This window comes from Talpa occidentalis, unplaced genomic scaffold, assembly GCF_014898055.3.
Source record: "Talpa occidentalis isolate TD23 unplaced genomic scaffold, MPIMG_talOcc4v2.1 talOcc4.7, whole genome shotgun sequence".
NCBI lineage: Eukaryota > Metazoa > Chordata > Mammalia > Eulipotyphla > Talpidae > Talpa > Talpa occidentalis.
Genome location: NW_023605083.1, coordinates 68,981,328 through 68,997,879, shown reverse-complemented (window position 1 = coordinate 68,997,879; position 16,552 = coordinate 68,981,328).

Below are 16,552 nucleotides of genomic sequence, written 5' to 3'. Positions count from 1 at the left end.
GCAGAAGAGTAACCACCATGAAGTGATCCAGCATAGAATTCTACTCTATAAGAGAAGAGACCACCTGAATCTTATTCCACCCAGAGAAGATCATTTATCCAACTTCAGCAACTGCTAGTCTTCTTGTCTCACCTAAGATGAAAGGGGCATTAATAAATATTTTTGTGTTCTTTTTTTTTTTGTGTGTGTGGGACCGTTGGTGGCCGGGGAATGAACCGGTGCTGCAGAGGCTACAGGCAGACTTGCAGCCCAGCGCTCAACTGCTGCGCCACCAAGGGAGGCCCTAATAAATATTTTTGAAGTTAGCACCAGGGACCTCAGTCCACTGAAAGACTGAGATTGCATCCTATAATTATAGAATGTGTTCCCTCCCCCACACCTTACCACCACATCAAAAGGGATCCATAAAATTAACATTGGATTACAAATGAAAGAGCAACAGGACATAGACTCTCTGAAGAGGAATACTTAGAGTAGCCCAGATACAACAGGTGAGGGACAAGCAAGGCTACTAGAAGGATGGTAACATCTGCCACAGATAAAGCTGACAGTAAACACAGTCCAACTTATAACCAGATTAACAAAAAACCCATATTAAAGCTGATTTGCCTCAGTCATCATGACCAATACACTGTGTTTGAGCTCAGCCAAAAATTAGGAATTCCAAAAACTGAGAAAACATACAGTATGAAGAGATAATGCAAACACAAGTGTCAGATGTGATATAAACGTTGGGATTATCAGTTAGAGAATTTAATGTAACAATGTTTTATATACTAAATAACCTAATGGAAAAAGTATATGCCATGTAAGAGCAGATGGGCAATGTAAGCAGTGTGAAAAAAGCTGAAAAAGAAAAAATAAATCCAATGGAAATGCTAGAAATAAAAAAAAATTGCAATAGCAATGAAAAATGACTTTGATTGGCTCATTATTATATTAGACATAGTTGAGTAAAGAATGGTGACCCTGAAAATAGCTCAATAGAAACTTTCCAAACTGAAATGTGGAGAAAAATACATTCTAAAACATAAAAAACAACATTTAAGAACTATGGGGCAATTCTAAAAGATATAAGAACAATTGGAAAACCATGGGGGAAAACAAAAAGCAGATAAAATAGCTGAAGCAATAATGGCTGAGAGTTAGCCAAAATTAATGAAAGAGAGCAAACCAGAGATCCAAGAAGTTCAGAGAATACCCAAAGAGAACAAATGCCAACAAAAGAATCTATAACGAGGCACATCATATTGAAATTGCAGATGACCAAAGACAAAGATAAAATCTAGAAAGGCATTGAGGCAGTGAGAGGGGGCAGCTTGCCTGTGTATAAACATGGAAAATAACTATAGATGTTCAAATGCTATGTAAACAATGGGATAATGTAGTGACATATTTCAAGTGTTGAAAGAAGAAAAAAAGCAACACAATACCAATGCAGAGGTCTACACTGAGAGACATCACCCTTCAAAAGTGGTTCAGAGGGCCTCTCCAGTGGCACAGTGGTTGAGCGCTGGGTTGTAAAGCTGCCCGCAGCCTCTGCAGCGCCAGTTTGATCCCCGGCCACTAGGTGAGGGTCCCACATGGCGCACAGACCTCTCCTGCCGCCCGCTGCTCTCCTCAGCAGTGTACTGTGGTCCTTCTGCCTGTTCTGCTCCCCGCTCTGGCTCTGGTGAATTCTCTCACCCTCCCGCACTTCTGACTGTATCCGGTGCTTGTATAAATAAATAAGATAAATCTTTAAAAAAATAAAAGTGATTCAGAAATGGGCCTCCCCGGTGGCGCAGCGGTTGAGCGCTGGGTTGCGAAGCTGCGCGCGGCCTCTGCGGCGCCGGTTCGATCCCCGGCTGCTCCCCGGCCACCGGAGGAGGGTCCCACATGGCGCGCAGACCTCTCCTGCCGCCCGCTGCTCCCCTCAGCAGTGTACTTCGGTCTTTCTGCCTGCTCTGCTCCCCGCTCTGGTGAATTCTCTCGCCCTCCCGCGCTTCTGACTGTACCCAGTGCATGTATAAACAAAACAAACAAAGAAACCAGCAAACAAATAAATAAAGCATGCCTCTATAAAAAAAAAAAAAAAAAAAAAAAATAAAAGTGATTCAGAAATGAAGAAGACTGGGACCTCCCTAGTGGTGTAAGTGTTAAAGTCTTAACTCTTCAAGCCATTGCCAACTACTTTGGTATGAGTTCTATCCCCAGCCAGGAAGCAGAATCACATGACACAGCAGATCCCTCCTGTCTTGACCGGTGCTCCCCTCAGCAGTGTATTTCAGTAGATCTGCCTGTTCTGCTCATGACTCTGTCTCTGGTCAATCCTCTCACCCCCATAACTCTGGTCTACACCCCAGTTCTTGTATGAATGACTAAATAAAAATAAATCTTTCTAAGAAATGAAGAAATGCTAAAGTTCCTTAGGGAGAAGGAGAAGATCACAAACTTGGATTAACACCAAAAAAGAATAAACAGTTGAGAAGAAATTCATGAAGAAATAGAAATGAAGAAACTTATTTTTCTTATTTTGAATTAGCTCTAAATGATAACTGTCTGTTTAAGCTATAGATAATGGCAATGTATTAAGTGGTTATAGTATAGATGGATAAGTCAAATAAGTAATAACAATGGCATGAGGGATGGGATGGAGGAATTTGGAATATTGTGTTATAACACTACGTAGGAAGTAGTATAGTGCAATGTAAAGATTGATTTAGATTAGTTAAAAAAACTGATAGAATAAAAAAGAGAGACATAGCCCCTATTATAATTGAAAATTTCAATACAGCTTTTTCTTCAGTAACTAGTAGATCATGTAGGCATAAATAAGAAAAAAGTTAACCTGGACAGCACTATCAATCATCTTGATCTGATATTTATAGAACATATTGTTCTCAAGTTCAGAAGGAACTTCAAGAAGTTAGCTCACATTCTATACCATAAAATATATTTAAAAATTAAAACAATATAAATTATACAGATATTTCTGAACTTGCTCTCAGGCTACAATGAATTTAAACAAGAAATCAAAAACTGAAAAATGAATGGAAAAATCTCCAAATATTTTGAGATTAAATAGTATTCTAAATGGTACATTGGTCAAATACAAAGTCAGAAGGGAAAATCTGAAACATATTTTGAACTTAATAAAAATGTAAATACAATTGATTAACATTTATGAATGCAGTTAAAACAGTATTGAGTAAAATCTGTAGCACTATTTTTTTTTAAGATTTATTTATTTATACAAGCACTGGGTACAGTCAGAAGCACGGGAGGGTGAGAGAATTCACCAGAGCCAGAGCAGGGAACAGAACAGGCAGACTGACAAAGTACACTGCTGAGGGGAGCAGCGAGCATGGCAGGAGAGGTGTGCACACCATGTGGGATCCTCGCCCGGTGGCCAGGAATTGAACTGGTGCTGCAGGGGCTGCGGGCAGCTTCACAACCCAGCGCTCAACTGCTGCACCACCGAGGAGGTCCTGTAGCACTAATTTTTATTTTAAAAAAAAGATGTAAAACCAACAAGGTAGCCTTCACATCAGTAACATAGAGAAGAGTAAATTAAGTCTAAAACAAGCAGAATAAAGTACATAATAAAAATACGAGTGGAAATCTATGAATTTGAAACAGGAAAATAGGGAAAATCAAAAGCAACCAAACTTTACTAAAAAAGATGCTTGAAATTAATCAACAACTAGCCAGGCTAACCTTGAGGTACAAAATGCCCTAATTATTAATATTAGAAATATAAGTGAGTCATCACTATTAATACTATTAAAAGGAAAATAAAGCAAAAGAATGAAAACCTATACAGCCACAAATTTAATAGGCAGATGAATTTGATTAAATATCTGAAAAACTCAAAGTTCATGCAAAGAAAAACAGACCACCTAAAACTAAAATTTTTTTTATAAACTTTATTTTTATATTCCCCATACAATTGCAACTCCCTTATTTTGACCTCAATCCCTCCCCTCCTCGCCCCCCACCCCCCATAGACTGTCTCTGGTTCATAGTTATTTGTTGATTTTGATTTTTACTTTCTTATAGTTATTCTTTTTCCTGATCCCTTATTTAAGTTTTCTAGATTCCTGCTATGAGTGAGACCATCCGGTATTTTTCTTTTTCTTTTTGACTTAATTCGCTGAGCATGATCCCTTCCAGCGCCATCCATGTTGCTGCAAATTGCATGTGTTTATCTTTTTTGAATGCTGAGTAATATTCCATGGTGTATATGTACCACATCGTCTTGATCTAGTCATCTATTTTTGGGCATTTGTGTTGTTTCCAAAGCTTAGCTATTGTAAACAGTGCTGCTATAAACATAGGGGTGCAGGTGCTCTTTGGAATTGATGTTTCTGTGTCCTTTGGGTAAATACCTAGGAGTGGGAATTGCTGGATCATATGGAAGCTCTATGTTTAGTAGGTAGGTCAAGAAATCTCCACACAACTCTCCATAGTGGTTGGACCATTTTGCACTCCCACCAACAGTGCAGGAGAGTTCCTTTTTCTCCACAATCTCGCCAACATTTGTTGTTGCTAGTTTTTTTTTTTTTTTTTAATATGTGCCATTCTCACTGGTATAAGATGGTAACTCATGGTAGTAAAACTACACATTTAAAAAAAAAAACTGATTTGATAATGAATAAACTGAAAAAGAACACTGGGTAGATATAGTTTTAAGGTGAATTCTACCAAACATTTAACAAAACAATATTATCAATTCTCCATAACATTTCCCCAATAATAGAAGTGAAGCAGAGTGTTTCCTAAGCCATTTCCTAAGCCATACTATGAGGTCAGAATTATCATAATAAGAAAATGATTAAAAAAACCTTATAGAAAAAGTACAAAACAATAGATCTCATGTACATATGTTAAAAATACCTCAGCAAAACATTACCCAACCAAATCTGAGTGCATCAGGTATTAATAAGTCCAAGAGAGGTTTATCTCAGGTAGGCAAAGCTGGTTCATCAATCAATCAATGTAATCCATGAATTAACAAATCAAAGATGACAAGTCACAGGAACATGTCAATGGATGCAGAACAAGTATTTGACAAAACCCAACAGTGAATCATGATGAAAAACATGAAAAACTCTTAGCAAACTAAGAGTAAAGGAGATATTATTCAATTTGATAAGGAATATCCATAGGAAATAAGAACAGATATAGCTCAAATCATGCTAAGTAATCAGAAACTAGACACCTCCCCCTAATATCAGTATAAAGCAAGGATGTTGACATGTTGTGTCATTTTAAGGACAGTATCTTAAAATATAGTTCATCTGTTAGATTTGTCTATAGTTTAAATTGTGAATGAAAATCTACTACATTTGACATAAAATTGCATACATTTCCCAATAGTTTATTCATGTGGGGTCATATTTAATAAGAATCTCTACCATAAAGTCATATTTCTCTGATATTGTGTTCTATTGATTATATAGTATTTTTTATTTTATATATAAGCCTTTGATCTTCCCACTTAAGACAGAGGCTTACCATTATTTTTTCCCAGCATCATGTATTAAATAATTTGTCCTCTCCCCATATGTTTGTGGTAGCAACTCTATTACACATTACTCATAAGGGTTGGGTTCTATATTCTCTATGCCCTTTATCAAGACTCTTTAAATTATTTCTCTTTATTTTGTTTGACCATTTCTATTGAAATGCCTTACTTTTTATTACTATGATTTTGTCTTCATGGCTGATAGGAACAACACCTTTCTTGCTCTTCTTTTACAAAATTCACATAGGATTTTGTGACGTTATTTTTCTATGTGCATTTTAGAAAATTTGTCAAAGCCTTCAGAAATGTTAAAGTAAATGTTAAACTTCCCAGGCAATTCAGGATTGGAGATAATTTTGCAAATGCCATTTAACATCTTCTTAGTGCTTGACAAAATGGAATAACCTGTATGGGGCACTTGTCATGATCAGTCACTATGTAAATTCTTTGTGACATTACTGCACATGCTTCTCCCAGAAAGTCCATGAGAACCTCCATGTCATTAGCCTTGTTTTATAAAGGATATACTGATAAGATGGGGGACTTTGCCAAGATCACTTTCTTATAAGCCTCACATTTGGATTCTATTCAGTCAATTTGACACAACAGCAAGATCTTAACCATACTTATTCTTTTCATGTAATTAAACATTAATTGGACCTTGAGCTCTTGTAGTTTCTTTCTTTTTTTTTTTTTTTTTTCTTTTTTTTTTTTTTTTTTTTTTTTTTTTTTTTTTTTTTTTTTTTTTTTTTTTTTTTTTTTTTTTTTTTTCCCAGGAAGTCAGTCAGAACTTTTCTACACTCTTATCCCTAGTGAAGTCCTAAATTCTTTTTGGAATGGCCATGATTCTTTATCTACACTGCTCTCTGCTGGAGTAAAGGTGAAAAATTTCATTGGCACCTTTTGCCCACAGAAGGAAGATTTGGAATATTTGCTGGCATAATTTTGGGATAAATAGAATAAATAATATAAACACCCCTAGACTTGGGTTAGCTCTGCTTGAGTTTGATATGTAATCCAGTGGGATGAGTATTAACACTTATATTGTACAGGTTGTAAGAGTATAACATAATAAATGATTCCCCCTAACAAAAGAGTTTTTTCAATCTTTAGAAATTTGATCATTGCTAATTGTGAATAGGCTTCTCTGTCACCTACTGGAGGATGATCCCCCATATTCATAAATCCCCATGACTGCCTAAATGTTTGACTTCAGAGGAGTTGCACAGTGTCCTAAAGTAGACATGATTCTCACCTCTTATTCCCATTTCCCATTGTCTGTGAGGCTGCATTATAGGTAATATAATACTGGTAGCATTAATATTATTAATTGAAAATTGGACTTCCATTTCTGTAACAACCAACATCAAAGTATTTCATTATTTTCACTAAGCTCTCAGAAGAAAAATAGAAATATTAAGTGGCTAAAGTTATGACACATAAAGTGTTGATGACTGGATCAGTGGCCTACCAATTCATAAGATATCTCACAACATAACAGAATATATGTTTATTTGTTTCCAGTCTCATTCTGTCCCATAGACTGTGAGTTACATCTGTGCCTGTAGGGGTTTGTCTGCACTCAGTACATGATCAATCAACTTTCACTCAACTTTCCTAACATCTCAATAAGGATATAAATGCAATGAGGAAATGCACATTAAATATTATACTATTGATATTAATGTTATTAATATAAGTCATTGCAAAATTAATATAATAAAATATTATGTGAAGTGAGCAGGATATAAAATTATAATTACTGCAGAATTATACATTTGTGTGTGTGTACATGTACATTTCTGAACATATGAAGAACTACAGAAAAAAGGCCAGGTAGAAATACCTGTGGAATCATAGTGATTTCAACTTATTTTTATACTTTATTTTACAAATAAAGTATCAAACATCAAGACAGAAATACCAACTGTTCACCAAAATGTCTTCTTCTGTTTCCATAGTGCAGAGTTTGCTAACACTACTACTCAACAAGAACTACATTTCCCCAGGCCCCATGGGTAGGGCCATGTGACTCCATGCTTAACTGTGGAATGCAAGAGGATCTACCACATGTCACTTAGGGCACAAGGTAGTCAAAGAAGCAGGTGTGCTCTTCTATCCATTTCCCTCATAGGAGACTCTGAGGTCCTAAAAGATGTCAGAATAAAACAGTGGAAAAAACCCAGGTGTCTAATTATCGTTGGAAGTTACATTGGCCAACTCGGTCCCATTAACCTTCTGTTGTTAATCAACTTCCTTTACCCAAGTTCTCCTAAGAAACTGGACTTTAAAATAAATTTTAGAGAGGTAGTTTTCCATTTTGGGGGGAGGGGAACTGATCCAGGGAGCAAGGGTGATAAGTCAGTGTAATGAGTCAACAAAGTAGAACAAGTGCTTGATCCCACTAAGAATAACAAGATTCATAAATTCATCTCAGAATTTTCTGTTCTGGCAGAGGTGTTCCTATAGTCACTCCCAGATACTGGAGAGCTTATCGCTGGGCACTGACCCTCATTTCCAAGTTACATATGTTTTCATATACAATATTTCATTGTAGGGGTCCTTTGATGATCAGTCCTACAAGTCCCTGTGCAAAAAGCTAGAGGTGCTTAATGCACGTCTGCTTATTAACAGCTGAATTAGGTCATTCACCACTGAAGGGGCTGGGATAAGAGGTGAGGTCCCAAGGATTTGAAATAGTTCAGAAGCATGTTAATTAGAATAAGCACATATTACTAGCGTGACAATCAGAAAACTTCTCTCCCACCCCCCATTTTCTTCTCTCTCTTCTCTAAAAGAGCTCAGTATCCCTCTTTTGATAGTCTCACCTTGGAAGTGGACATGTGGGTATCTCAGAGTCTTCATTTCTATCTCAACCATTCAAGCACCAAAATAGCCATTTAAGTCTACCTTGGAAACAGCATTCAGAAATCCTTCTGCTAAACATCTGGTGTCCCTGCTTTACTGAGGCATTTATAAGCTCATGTGTCAATTACTTCAAGAGTCCTCAACCTCCCCCTTTTGTTTATATCTAAAATTGAGCTGAAATATATTTAAAATTAATTTGGGTTATGGTAAAGTCCAGCTTAAAACTTCCTTCAAGGGGATCCCCATTTTAATAAAATATAAGTTCTTTATCAGAAAGCCTGCATGTTTCCCAACCCAGTCCTGTTCCACACCTCTAGTCCCAATTCAGTCATGCCCAAGGCTCCACCTGGAACCTGAGGCCAAACTTGAAGAACATGAGTCCTTTCATTTTGTACATGCCTCTCTCTTCATTCAATGCTCTCCTTCATTTTTATCGAGAGCAGAAATTGGTCAACTACAATATTGGGGCTAATCCAGCTGACCACTCATGAGGCAAGAATGCCTTTTACATCTTCAAATGATTGAGAACAAAATTTTAGGATAGTATTTTGTGACACATGAAAATTGTATGAAATTCAAATCTCACTGTTATTGATATAAGTCTTTAGGGGATGGATCTATAACTTCTTATTCATTTATACTGAATATATTGTCTGTGGATATTTTGATACAAACAAAGGCAGAGCTGAGCAGTTGACAGAGACCTGTGGTTTGCAAAGTAAAGCATTTAGCACCCGTTTTTTTATAGAAAACCTATGCCAAGACTTGTACCCTTCTTTCAAACCCTGCCCAAGAAGGAGCATTATTGTCTCCATCCTTAAAATAGTTAGTCTTGGGCCTCCCTGGTGGCGCAGCGGTTGAACGCTGGGTTGCGAAGCTGCCCGCAGCCTCTGCAGCAACGGTTCGATCCCCGGCCACCAGGTGAGGGTCCCACATGGCGCGCAGACCTCTCCTGCTATGCCCGCTGCTCCCCTCAGCAGTGTACTTCGTCACTCTGCCTGCTCTGCTCTCCCCTCTGGCTCTGGTGAATTCTCTCACCCTCCTGTGCTTCTGACTGTACCCAGTGCTTGTATAAATAAATAAATAAATCCTAAATAAATAAATAAATAAATAAATAAAATGTAAAAAAAAATAGAAGAGAAAGATATATTAAAAAAAAAGTCTTATCTCCAGTAAAGCACTGTCCCCACATCATGCCGACCATACATTTAATAATTGTTTCTCTACTCTTCGCCACTACTTCGTGGAAACTACAGTTACATCTTTAACTCTGATTATTCCCTGGCTCCCAGGATGGTAACTGGTACACAGCGGGTATCAGTCAACAATATCTGGATTTATTCACTTCCAAGACCTGCTTCTAGATTTGTGCTTCCTTTCTGGACCTTGTTGGTGTTGAGGTGCAAACCAAATCATATCGTGCCTCTCCAGAAAATAATGGAGCAGACTGACATTGTTTACCTTGCATATAGGAACCTGGGAAATCAAGGACAGAGAGGTGAGATTCACGTGATAGATAAGAAGAGGTTTTACCTCATCCCCACTCTGAGTAAAGAAGGGATTCTTAAATAGAGAGAACAGTTACTGATAAACCTACAACCGGATGAGACCCCCAAACTACATTCTTCTAGATCATAAAAGGGGAAACAGCAATCGCTTCTCCAATTAGGAAAATGACACAACCTTAGGATCTGATGATCTTCACTTAGAGAAGGAAGAAGGACTTAAGCAGCCACAGAAGAAAAGCTTCTTATGAACTCCCAGGAACTTAATTGCTCTCAGCTTTCAATACTCTGTTTACCAGTGCAGGATATTTTGAGAACAATTCTAAGAATCTTAGGTTTCTATGATTTGGGCACCTTCAGTGGTTAAGATCATGGACTCTGGATTTGGGATGTTGACTTTGATAGTGGGTCTAGTACAGCAAGCTGTGCAACCTGGGATAAGCTACATGAATCCCATAAGCTTAGAGAACATCTAAGGATCAAAGATAATAATACCAAATGCACCATAGGCTTGTTGTGAGAATCATATGCAATGATATATGCAAAGTGCTAAGCACAGGGAAAGCACATAGTACATTTTCAGTTAATATTAGCTATTATTATGATGATTGCATATTTTAAAGCTTAAATGAAGCCCTGGGGTCTCCAGGGAGACATCACTGACCAAACAATATCCCCTCTATTCACAGCTCCATGGCCTTGCTTGTTTTTCAGCTATTTTAATGTGCTCGTTTGTTGTTAAATAAAATGGTGTGTTTGTTGAGGCAGGGGAAAAGATAGGCTCCCCAAAAAATAATCTTCTCATTTTATCTAAGAATCTCTCTCAATCTTGTTTTGCTTACATCTATCTTCTTCCTGCTGGGTTTGTTTTCCTTTTCTCTCCAAATTTCTTTCTGCTGGCAATCTGTGTCTCTCACTGCTTTTCCTACTCACTTGAGTACTTCATTTTGATTTTTCATCCCTTTCAGCTTAACTTCAACCCTCCCCATGCCTAGCCTCTTGCCTTTGCTATTGTCTCAAGATTTGTTCCCAGCTAGCCTCTGCCTTATATTTTATTTTTATGTGTTCTATTTGTCTCCTGTTTATCCCTACTTTCGCTCATTATTCTTTTTTTTTTCCTGCCTTCTATCCCTTCTTTTTTTGGATTAAAATGTTCTATCTTTATTTTCTTTCTTTCCTTTCTGTATTCCTCTCATTTTGTTTCCTTTCTGCCATTTCCTTGTTCTATCTCCTGGCTTTTCTTGCATTTTCCTCTTTCTTTTTCCTTCGTTCTGCCCTTTCCTGCCATTGGCACTGAGTCCCCTCTCCAGTGGGGTCCTGTGTGGGGGAGAAGCTGCCCTGTCCTCCATGACTAGCAGATTTGCTAAAACTTTCACACAGCCCCGCCCCTCTCCCCAAGCAGAGGAAGCAAATGAGCTGTGTGAGGGAGTCTGGTGCTGGGGGGGAGGGGCATCTCCAGGCCAGGGTGACCAGGAAGGAATAGGAGGCAGTGTTTAATGGAATGGAAATAAAATAGGTGAGAGAAAATGAGATGGAAAAGCGGAGATGTACGACACGAGAGAATTTAGTTGGAATGAGATTGTCATCATCAGATCAGCTGGGGGCAGAAAATGGAAACACACGCCTGTTAAAGTGAATTCTTTGTCATAACTATGAGCATTTTATTCTCAGCTTGTCTGCTTGGTTTCTCATCTCTGTTTTCTTCTTCCATAACCATTTTGTTTGATCCTTCCCTTTTCACTGCACTTTACTATTTACCCAACCCTGCCTGATTCCCATTTGCTGATTTATTTTCTCAGGCAGCCTGGGCTGACCACAGTTCTGGAAAGCAAGCATGCAGCACCATGAGCGAGAAGCACAGATTCAGGAGCCAGAGAGGACTTGGAATTGAGCTTTAAAAGCAAACTCATTCTGTCCCACAAGAACGCGGTAAAATGTCTGCTTCCGATTACCCAGCAGGCCTTGGGATACCACGTCACGTCTCCTCTCGCTGGTCTGGCGACCTTGGCAAATCACTAACTCCTCTGGCCCCATTTGTCTTACTTTGTCGCACAGACAACACTGCTTTTCTCATAGATAAGGTGGATGTGAAGACTCAATGAGAGCTTTGCGCTCAAGGGTCAGTAACGCTGGCATATGACTGGACTCCATCAAGGTCCACGGACCTTTCAGTAGTTTAACTCTCTCCTTATCAGTTGAGATGGGCTTCCTTGGATGACCTCCTCTCTGCCTAGCTTCTCACAGTACACAAACACCTTGCACTGGACAGCTCTCTCCCTTTTCAGGGCAACTCTCCTAGGTCTGTGCTGGGAGAACCCATGATTTACCTAGCAACCGCCTGAATTCTGGTCGACTGGACAATGGCATTCTATCCTCTCCACTCCTGCCCCCGCAGCCCATGCTCCCTTCCACTTGCTTCCTGCTGGGGGAAAGAGGAGGCAAGGTGAAACCATCTCCCAAGAGGAGCAGTTTGCCAGCTCTCCCGGCCTAAATAGCTATCCCTAATTAAATATACATCAAAGGGCCCTTCCACCCCAGTGGATGATTTGGGCTCCCAGGGAGAGATGCATCACAAAAACCTTTTCTTTCCATCTCACTCCTCTCCACCCCCAACTTCAGCACCCCTGCAGCCTGCCCTTTGGAAATGCTCTTTACACCCACCCCATGCTTTTAACCCTGGTATTATGAGGGTGCAACCCAGCTGGAAATTTCCAAAGTTGATTTCACTGAGTCCTCCTGAATGTTTTATTTTAACAAAATGGGGCAGGTGGGCTGTGAACCACAGGAAGATGGTGTGCTTGGACCTAGGACCCTGCCTGCTCAGGAGGCAGATGCTGCTGATCTAAAGGTTGATTCCTGCACATCTCTCTGCTCTGCTTTACCTCAGTTTCCTCAACTTCACAATGCCAAGGTATCCCCTTGTTAGGCTTCTGGCTCTGTCATTCATAATTCCCAACTCCATTCTGGTAGACAGAGAGCTCTGCTTTTATTTTTGCTTTTAAGACCCACATGTGGATAGTAGTATTCCATCTGGAAAATTACCACCACACCTGCCCTGTTTCCTAATATCATGACATGACAGTTCTAAGAGTGTACAGGTCTAAATAGCCATACACAGAAAAACCAACTTCCTAAAGTGGAGAAATAGTAGTATGGTCAGGTACCAGTGAGTTAATGAAGACTTTCTTCAAAGCCAAACATCAAATTTTGAAAAGAAAAATCAGGGGTGTCCCTGGTGGCACAATGGTTTAAGTCTCAGCACTGTGAAGCTATCCTCAGACACTGCAGCATGAGTTTGATTCCTGGCCAGGTAGGTTACCCACATGTGCAGCAGGCTTCTCCTGTCACTCCTGCTGCTCTGTTCAGCAGTGTATGTCAGTGGATAGGCCTGTCCTGCTCCCCACTGTGTCTCTGGTGAATCCTCTCACCCCTTGCATCTCTGGCTTGCACCCCAGCTCTTATATGCATAAATGAATCTTTAAAAAAAAAAGAAAGAAAAATAGGTACCACACCTTTAGATATCAACTGAAGAAAAATCTGAAAAATGTTTATAAAGAAATTAGATTTAGGATAAAAAGGAAAGGAAATTAAGAGTTCTGGAAATAATACTCCAACAAGGAACCAAAATAATCCAAGGTTTGCAGGGGTTTGTCTCACTTCAGTGTGTATTGTGTTCTGGTGTCCTGTTTAACCCAGGATATGGTTTCATCAGGCAGGCTTCTTCTCACATACCAGAATATAAACACCTGGTGTAATGCTGACCCCACATCTCACATGTGTCTGTGGGAGGAAGATGGCGAGCAGTGAAAGAAAACCATGGTAGTAAATGGAGACACTTGATTATAACCTGTAATTATAGTTGTAGAAGGAAAAAGATGTTCAAAGAGATTATGGGAACCCAAGTGGTGGTCAAGGTAACTTAAGAAAAGAAGGAAATAGAAAAATGATGTTATAAGGTGAGAATTAGATTGAAATAAGAAGACCTGGCATCTAATCAAACTACCTGGAGATGCTGTGAACCTCTCCTAACCTCAATAGACGTGTGTTAAAATAGGCAAATGAATAGCCTTTCACATCCTATTATAAAAGTTACTGTGAGAACCAAATGAAATGGAGGTGATGGAGGTACTCTGTTACTTGTACACATGTTAATGGCCATTCTATTATAAAACATTATTCCTGAATGAGAGGAATGTCCTGTCCACAGGACAGGACAGCGGTTCTTACACTAACACAACTGTATGGTGGGGAATACTATTTGAAGTGGTGTTGTCCTTTAACTTGTACTCTCACTCAGCTCTCAACATGGGAGTCCCTGCCTACCATCTTGAATACATGTGATCTTATGCATAATTTTTTTCCTCATTGATGACTAGACTAGAGAGATGAAACTGATTGAAATAGACATAATAATTCCTTCTTGAGAGTTGGGGATGGGGATTGCAGAGACAAAGAGTGGGGGGTATGAGAGAGTGAGAGAGAGAAAGAAAACAGTGATTTATGAACTTCTGCTTGTCCCTACCACCAAGTACATCATCACACTTTGGGGGGTAGGTCTAACCCTAGAAGGCTAGATGGGTAATGTCCCCAACTACCTCTGATGTACAGACATCCAGTGACCATGACCTGGAGAGACAGTTGTGCCGATCATGGGCTGTATCCCATCTTCTAAGCTGCTTGCTGTGTCATATTGTTACTTCCTAGATGTAATAAAGATTTTATGCATCAAATTTAGTTCTGTCTCACTTCATTTGCTGTGTTAAATATATTTCATGTTCATTCATTCTAGAGTTTCTATAGGCAAAAAGTGTTCAGAATTTGAAAAGCCCATTCAGTGAGCCTAACTTTTAGTGTAGTGCCAGGGTCCATGATACAGGACATAGGACTAAAGGCTACCTGGTATTGCCTTCATCTCTTCTGGAGCCAAATGAACTAGATTTCAGTATTTAGGAAACTTGTTTCTACCTTTTAATCTCCTGCTATGGCAAGACTGTTAAAAACATGTCAGGCAAACTGCCTTTTTCAGTGCCCATAGCATATATTTATAATCAAACATAGTATGTTCTCACAAGATATTAAAATATCATGCCAACATCACTTTTCAGGAAACCTCTGCCAATCATTCTGAGTTAATTCTCAGGATGGAATACGTCACATCTTAGAATGTCTTCTCAGTGTTTTCCTTTGCTCAATGATGGGAACGTTGCCTCTCAGCAGCCATGTTTCCTTTCCTCTAGTGCTGAGAAGACATGAGCTTAGTGGAGATCAAGTGCCCAAGCTTCTGTACTGTTTATAATTTACCTAATCTCCAGGCTATAGTAACTTATATGAGTAACAGAGGCATTCTGTATCCATGACCAGTGATATTGATTTAGGAACAGACCTGTGACTGAAGGTGCATCTGTAAGTCTTAAAAATAGATTGTCTAAGGGCTTTTAAGGCATTGTTCCCTTGAATTTCTAGGAGAGTTACCAAACACCATCCCTTTAGCTCTTCCTGGGTAATTTGCTATGAGAAACAGCTTAATGAAGTTAACACCATGAATGAAGTAAGTCTTACAATGGACCTGAAACTGTCACCAAAATAAGAAACAATAAAAAAATCAGACCAAAAAACCATAAAGCAGAGCTGACAAATGAAAGAAACACCTAGAGTGCTTCCTACTTCTGCAATTGCACTTTCTGAGTTTCCTCTGTCAGAGGATCAGTTTGTTACTAAAGTCACATGCAACAGCACATCCAGCCTTAGACTTAAGTTCTGCTCTACTCACCACCATGCTCTGCATAAAGACTGACTCCTGCTCTCAGATCACATCAGGCCCATTTTTTTCTTCTTCATTGTTCTATTTATTTAAATGCTCACTTCCTACAGATCTCCACCAACTCCCAAGCATCAGATTCACCTTCACAGTCGATTTTCATTTGTTTTACTGCCCTGAGTAAGTCATAGTTTATTACTCTTTTTCATATTCTAATACTCAGTAGGGATACCCTTTGGAGAGGGAGAACAGTCTCACAGAGGCTCTGATTCCTCTTATAGTGCAGCTGTCCACCTTGGAGTCAAACTGCCTGAAATGACAATTCATTCTTTGCTTTTCTTCTTTTGTGTCCTGTTATGAATGCATTCCAGAGAATTTGATAGCTGCACGGGACCTTGAATGATATGAAATCAGATTCCTTTAAATAGTAATTAGGAAAATGGAGTTCCAGTTAAGTGACTTGCACCATATCACACAGCTGGTGATCCCAAGGAAGCACTGAAACTCAGGTACACTGGATTTCTAGCCAGTGTTCTCTCCCTCTCTCTGTACCTATGCTCACCCTTCTTCCCAAAACAAATATCTTAACAGGGATCCCAATTGCAGCAATTCTGCATAGGTCTTTGAGAACTGGCTGCTCCCAAACAGCACATGCAGTGGGAACAGGAAAAGGGCTGCTGTCATTCACCCTCAGGACAAAGGCCTGGTCAAGCATCCTGACAGGTTCAAGATTCTCCCATAATTCCCCAGATCAAGAACTGTGGAGGTTGTCAGGTTGTCTGTAACAGCAAGGGAGGCTAGAGTGGTTCAGACTTTCAGTCCAGTCAGATCCATTTTTAGGTTGATTAATTTGAAGTGAATTTTCTAAAAATCTAGTGAGAGAGTAACAAAGAAAATCCAAAGAACCATCCA